General features: G+C 39.4%; 1 long non-coding RNA gene across 2 annotated transcripts; it reads left to right on the top strand.

Moving 5' to 3' along the window:
* The first annotated feature begins 6 nt into the window (after nucleotides 1-6).
* LOC126989953 (uncharacterized) lies at nucleotides 7-6,706 on the top strand. Of its 2 annotated transcripts, none has more exons than XR_007743909.1 (3): nucleotides 7-161; nucleotides 3,301-3,443; nucleotides 6,600-6,706. It is a non-coding gene; the product is annotated as an uncharacterized LOC126989953 (long non-coding RNA). The 2 variants fall into 2 exon arrangements; XR_007743910.1 differs by lacking the exon at nucleotides 6,600-6,706 and adding an exon at nucleotides 5,269-6,263.
* The last annotated feature ends 257 nt before the right edge of the window (nucleotides 6,707-6,963 follow it).

Raw genomic sequence — 6,963 nt, 5'->3', positions numbered from 1 at the left:
CCCTGTCATGGCCTGCAGGTGTGTGGTGACCCAGGCTGTGGAGGGTGGCTGCCACACTCACTGCTCCAGCCACTCACAGCTGTACCTCAGGAGCCAGACACCATCTGCTTCACTCCTGCCCAGACTTTGCCACTCACACCCAACAGCTGCTTCATCTTAAGGTAGGACTGCTTGATTATTATTATTGTTATTATTATTATTATTATTATTATTATTATTATTATTATTATTATTATTATTATTATTATTATTATTAACCAAGAAACAGGCCCTGCTGGAAAGAGTCAAAGGCTATAAACCAGAGGGTGAGTGACATTGTTATGAATTTTATATAGAAAGAAAGGAAGGAAAGAGAGGAGATGGAAAGGAAGAAAGGGAGGAAAGGAAAGCAGAAATTGATGAATGAAAGGAGGGAAAGAGAGAAGGAAGGAAGACAGGAAGGGAAAGAAAGAAGTGAAGGGGAGGAGGAAAGGATAGAAGGAAAGAAAAAAGGAAGAGGAGGGAAGGAAAGAAGGAAGGAAGGGGGCGAGGTAAGGATACTACTACTACTACTACTACCATAGCTGGGCATTATCGCAATAAGTTATCACGATACTTTATCGCTGATAACAAAATCGGGTTATCGGCCATCCGCTACTTATTTAAATATATATCGGTATCTTTTTTAGTTTTGTAAGCAAACTAGCGATAATCGCTACTTTTTTCCGCCTCTCAGAAGAAAAAAAACATTGTCTCCTCCCTACACGTGGCCCGGGCGCCCGGTGTTGTATGAAAAAACTTCGGGGTATGAAATATCTTCGGTGAAGAGATTTCATACTTAGATCATCAACACTAAAACACTAGCTTATTTTTTTATTACCCAAAAATCAATATATCAAAGAGATAAATCATTTAACTTTGCCCAAAAAATTATTATTCACTGCCTCAAATTTGATATTACATATTCGTTTATGAGCATGCCATGGTGTTGAAGGCACCCGGTGTTGTGTTATTTGGTGTCCCATCTTCAACAGCTGGAGCTTTTGTTTACAAACACTGCTCTCTTGTGAACTGCACATGTTCAGACCAGTAAGCGTAGCCCTGTACAGTCTCACAAAGCTTTCTAACACATTAAGAGTTGCTGGAAGGCTGAATCAGATATACAGTAGGGTAAGGTGGGGCAAGTTGCCCCCCTTAAGGGAGATTGACTGTTGTAGCCACATTTTTTGCAATAGAATTTTGAAAAAAAGTTCTGTTGAAAGCTTAGGCTAAGGCCTATCTATGGAATATATTATGTCCATTTATTATGATTTTGACTTTATTATAATGACAATTAAAAAAAATAATAAAGGGGGCTTCTTACCCCGCATGTGGGGTGGAATGCCCACTGGGTAGGCCTTTTACCCCCATAGCTGGGCACGATAACAGAAAACCTTATTCCCGATAACCGATAACTGATAATGGAAAACCTTATCGGTGATAACCGATATTCGTTAACTGGAAACACAAATATAGGCGATAACTGACAACCGATACCCGATATAAATCCACAATTCCGATACTAGCTAGTGATAAGTACGATAGGCGAAAACGATACTATATTGATATTTCAAATAAAAAAACATAGATGAATTCAAATTTTCATTATCTTTTTTAGAAAACTTACAAAACCTTAAAACCACACATTGACACGTACATATGGACGGTAACACTGGAAACCCCTGAACCGTGTTGTGTTATTTGGTGTCCCACCGTCAACAGCTGGCGCTTTTGTACTCACAAAGCTTTTTAACCGTAATTAAGAGTTGCTGGAAGGCTGAATCAGACATACAGTACCACTACCACCATCCTCGCTGTTTCTAGAACGACACTCTGTACGAGTTGTATTTATATGTACAGAGTGTCGTTCTAGAAACAGCGAGGATGGTGGTACTGTATGTATGATTCAGCCTTCCAGCAACTCTTAATGTGTTAAAAAGCTTTGTGAGACTGTACAGGGCTACGCTTACTGGTCTGAACATGTGCAGTTCACGAGAGACCAGTGTTTGTAAACAAAAGTGCCAGCTTTTGACGGTGGGACACCAAATAACACAACACCGGGAGCCTTCAATACCATGGCATGCTCACAAACGAATATGGAGTATCAAATTTGAGGCAGTGAATAATAATTTTGGGGGCAAAGTTAAATGATTTTTCTCTTTGATATATTGATTTTTGAGTCTAACATAAAAAAAACCCAGTGTTTTAATGTTGATGCTGTAATTATGAAATCTCTTCACCGAAGATATTTCATACCCCGAAGTTTTTTCATACAACACCGGGCGCCCGGGCCACGCATGCGCAGTAGGAAGGAGACAACGTTTTTTTTTTCTGAGGCGGAAAAAAGTAGCGATTATCGCTAGTTTGGTTACACAAGTAACGAAGATACCGATATATATTTAAATAAGTAGCGGATGGCCGATAACCCGATTTTGTTATCAGCGATAAAGTATCGCGATAACTTATCGCGATAACGCCCAGCTAGGTTTACCCCACTCTGGCTTACAATAATAAAACTCACAGAAACATAAGGAAAATATTTTTTCACATTATAAAAATATAAAATGTATTCCCTTTTTGAAAACTATAGCCTATAAATCTCTCGATGTGAAATATAGGAACACAGTCATATTTGTGTCTCCTAATGAATAGAATGTAAAACTACAATTAATTAACTTTCTAAAAGGTATCCCCTTCTTTTAGACTAGTAATATTAGACTAGCTTCCCTTTCTTCTGAATTTTTGTAACAGAAGGAGCATCTACTTTCATGAAAAATATATGGAACTAAATATTAAATTAATTTGATAAAATATGTCCTTTCTATGAATATTGATATCTGAAACAGTTAAAAACACCAACTTCCTTATAGTCTCAAACTCAAAAGTGTTCACTTATGGATGCCTTTCAAAAACTTAAACATGCAGAATGCACAACTGGAGTAGGCCTAGATCTGCATGTATGTCAAAACTGCGAGTCTGATTAGGCATTACAGTATTACTATTTTTTTTATTTATAGCAATACTGTAATGCCTAATCAGACTCGCAGTTTTGACTTACATACAGATCTAGGCCTACTCCAGTTGTGCAATCTGCATGTCACCAATTTCTACAACCCCGACATTGGAGCCATTTTTCTGAAGGTCTTCCCTCCCAAAATTATGTTAAGTAACTCCAACCAAACCTTACCTAACTTTCCCTAACCTAACCTCACCTATCCTGCCCTGCTCAAGAGTACAGACTTGGGGAATATGCCTCCTGGTAACCCCTGTCATGGCCTGCAGGTGTGTGGTGACCCAGGCTGTGGAGGGTGGCTGCCACACTCACTGCTCCAGCCACTCACAGCTGTACCTCAGGAGCCAGACACCATCTGCTTCACTCCTGCCCAGACTTTGCCACTCACACCCAACAGCTGCTTCATCTTAAGGTAGGACTGCTTGATTATTATTATTATTATTATTATTATTATTATTATTATTATTATTATTATTATTATTATTATTATTATTATTATTATTATTATTAAGCCAAGAAACAGGCCCTGCTGGAAAGAGTCAAAGGCTATAAACCAGAGGGTGAGTGACATTGTTATGAATATTAAGAACATTTTCTTCAGTAATCTTTGACAGAGTTGCAGTGTTATGATAAATGAAATTATGAAACTTAGGTTGCAAAGCAGCCTGAATCTACGACCTGTTGTTCGTTGTTTTGAGGTCTACAAAAACTTGTGTACTCTCAATTTTAGGCACTTGATACACTAAAGCAATTAATAAATCACGAACACAGACTTTACTTGTTCATTATGTATTTATACCTTGGAGGAAGATTTATACCACTTGGCATTCCAAACCAAAACAAACCTTCTTCATCTTTTGACCTGTATCGCTTTTCATCGGCTCATCACGGCCATCACTTCTTCTGGTACTAACTCTCCTCTCTGCCTCTCGTAGTTGCTACATTCTACAATTAGGTGTTCCACTGTTTCTTTCTCCCCAGTGTCCTAGACAGCTACAGCCCTTTGTGTTGCTAAGTCTCATACCTGTCAAGCTACTGTGGTGTCTTGCCATAAGATTTTGCGTTTGAGACCATAAGTTTGTGTTGAAAAGACGTAAGACTTGACAGGTATGGAACTTCCGACGGACTCAAGCAGGGTGCACAAGGTACCTCCCCCCCCCCCCACACACACACACACACACTAACCGTAACAGTAGCCATTGCTCAGCATGCTCACATGGATTTAAATATGGCACGTACGATATATTTCAAATTGTTTAAAACAAACATGTTAAAAAAAAAACATAAGATTTTCAACTTACATTGTAAGACTTGAAAATCACCGAAATTACGTAAGACTTATGCAAAAAACGTAAGACTTGACAGGTATGAAGTCTTGGTGAGAGTGAGTTCGGCCCCTCAGCGGCTCCTTTTGGTACTGTGCGGGTTTCGGCCTTTTGAATATCTCATTACCACGAGTTCTACTGACTAGATTCTGTTTGGTACTTTCCAGATTGAACATAAGTAAGTCTTCGTGGAATCTATTGGAAAAATGGTTCAAGCTATACATGCGGCAGGAGATTAGACAAAAATGCGAGAATGGTGTAAGCTTGGGTGCGAGTATTTAGCTTGTAATAACTGAATGGTAGAGTGTTTCTCACCACTTCACCTGAAATATGTTAGCATAAACACTTGGGATCAATGTCTTGTAGACTATAGGCACAGTGCATCATGACTTATCACGTGAGAGATTTTAAAGTGTGCGAGTCTTCATAGCATCAACAGGCCTTGACTCTGTTTTAGTTAAAGTAGCTAGCGATCACTGACAATTTTGGGGGGACAGAACTCCTCTAATTGTCGCTGACTGTATGGCTTGTCCCATTGCCTCATGCAGTGTGTGTGTGTGTGTGTGTGTGTGTGTGTGTGTGTGTGTGTGTGTGTGTGTATTCACCTAGTTGTGACATACAGGAAAAGAGCTACGCTCGCGCTGTCCCGTCTCCATATCCTCTCTTATCCAACTTTTTCTTAAAATCATGAATGTTTCTTGCACAAACCACCTCCTCCTCCAGTCCATTCCACAACTCAATGCTTCTGTTTGGGAAGCTAAACTTTTTCACATCTTGCCTACACGTGGTCGCCCTCAACTTCTTTCCATGTCCTCTCATTTCCCTCTCGCTCCACACACACTCCAGATTCTCCACCCTGCTCGCCACCCTGTACACCGCTATCAGGTCTCCTCTTTCTCTTCTTCTCTCCAGGGTTGTGAGCCCCATGCTATTGAGTCTCTCCTCGTAAGTCCGATCCCTAAGTTCCGGTACCATCTTAGTTGCCATTCTCTGTACTCTTTCCAGCTTTTTTATATTCTTCTTTTCGTGAGGAGACCAGACCACTGCTGCATACTCCAACCTTGGCCTTATCATTGTAACTATTAATTTCTTCATCATCTCCTCGTCCAAATACACAAATGCCGTCCTTATGTTCCTCAGCAAATTCATAGTTTGTCCCGTTATCCTGTTGATGTGTTTGTCCGGTGACATGTTCTCTGAGACAGTCACTCCCAAATCTTTTTCTTCCACTCCTTTGCATATTATCTCACTTCCCATCTTATAATCATATTCACATCTTCTACCACTCCTCCCAAACTCTATTTTTTTTACATTTCCCAAGGTTGAATTCCATCTGCCATGTACCACTCCACTCCCATATTTTGTCCAGGTCCCTCTGCAATGCCTCACAGTCCTTCACATCATTGACTCGTCTCAATAGCTTTGCATCATCTGCAAACAAACTCACATGGCTGGTCACTCCCTCCACCATATCATTTATACAAACAGCAAACATTATTGGTGCCAGCACTGAACCTTGTGGGACCCCACTCCTCACTGGGCACCAGTTGGAAGCCTTGTCCCTGATTATTGTCCTCATTTCCCTGTTAGTTAGGAAGTCCTCCAGCCAGTCCATCACCCACTCCACCCCTATTTTTAATTTTCCAAATTAATCTTCTGTGCGGTACTTTGTCGAATGCCTTTTTCAAATTCAGGTACACTCCATCCCCCAGCCTTCTCTCTCTTGTATTAAATCTGTCACCCTTGAGTAATAACATAACGAGTTGGTGACACAAGATCTCCCTCTCCTGAATCCAAACTGGCAATCCGAGATAATTCTCTCCCTTTCTAAAAAATCCAACCACCTGTTTTTAAGTAGCCTCTCACATATCTTCGCAGCCACACTAGTGAGTGATACCGCTCTGTAACTTAATGGGTCCTCTCTCTTTCCTCCTTTATAAATTGGTACTATGTTTGCTCTCTTCCAATCTTGTGTGTGTGTGTGTGTGTGTGTATATATATATATATATATATATATATATATATATATATATATATATATATATATATATATATATATATATATATATATATATATATATATATATATATATATATATATATATATATATATATTTATTTATATATATTAAAACCAAAAAAAACATTAAAACAAAAAGAACATGCTCTTTTTTTTTTTCTTTTTTACCGTGTTTTTTTTCCAGCCTGTCTCCAAGTGTATATTTATGAACCATTATTTGCAGGATCAGCGATGTGGAACCAGCTGTACCACCACCACCACCACCAGGGGAGCCACTCACTGCCACAAGAAGGAGGGAAGCAGGTATGTATTATTATTATTATTATTATTATTATTATTATTATTATTATTATTATTATTATTATTATTATTATTATTATTATTATTATTATTATTATTATTATTGTTGGACTGTTAAAGCCCAACCAACAGGTCCTGTTGGCAGTAAGGGCAGGCACCAGTACTGGTATTGGCAGTACTGTGTGACACAGTCAGGGCACCAGTCTGCTCATCAGTCTGGTGCTGTTGTAGAGTCAGTACTGTTAGGACCTGTCCTGTACTGGTACCTGCCCAGCCCAGCCCTACCC

This window comes from Eriocheir sinensis, unplaced genomic scaffold (assembly GCF_024679095.1).
Source record: "Eriocheir sinensis breed Jianghai 21 unplaced genomic scaffold, ASM2467909v1 Scaffold1388, whole genome shotgun sequence".
NCBI classification, from domain to species: domain Eukaryota; kingdom Metazoa; phylum Arthropoda; class Malacostraca; order Decapoda; family Varunidae; genus Eriocheir; species Eriocheir sinensis.
This window is presented reverse-complemented; position numbering and strand designations above follow the sequence as displayed.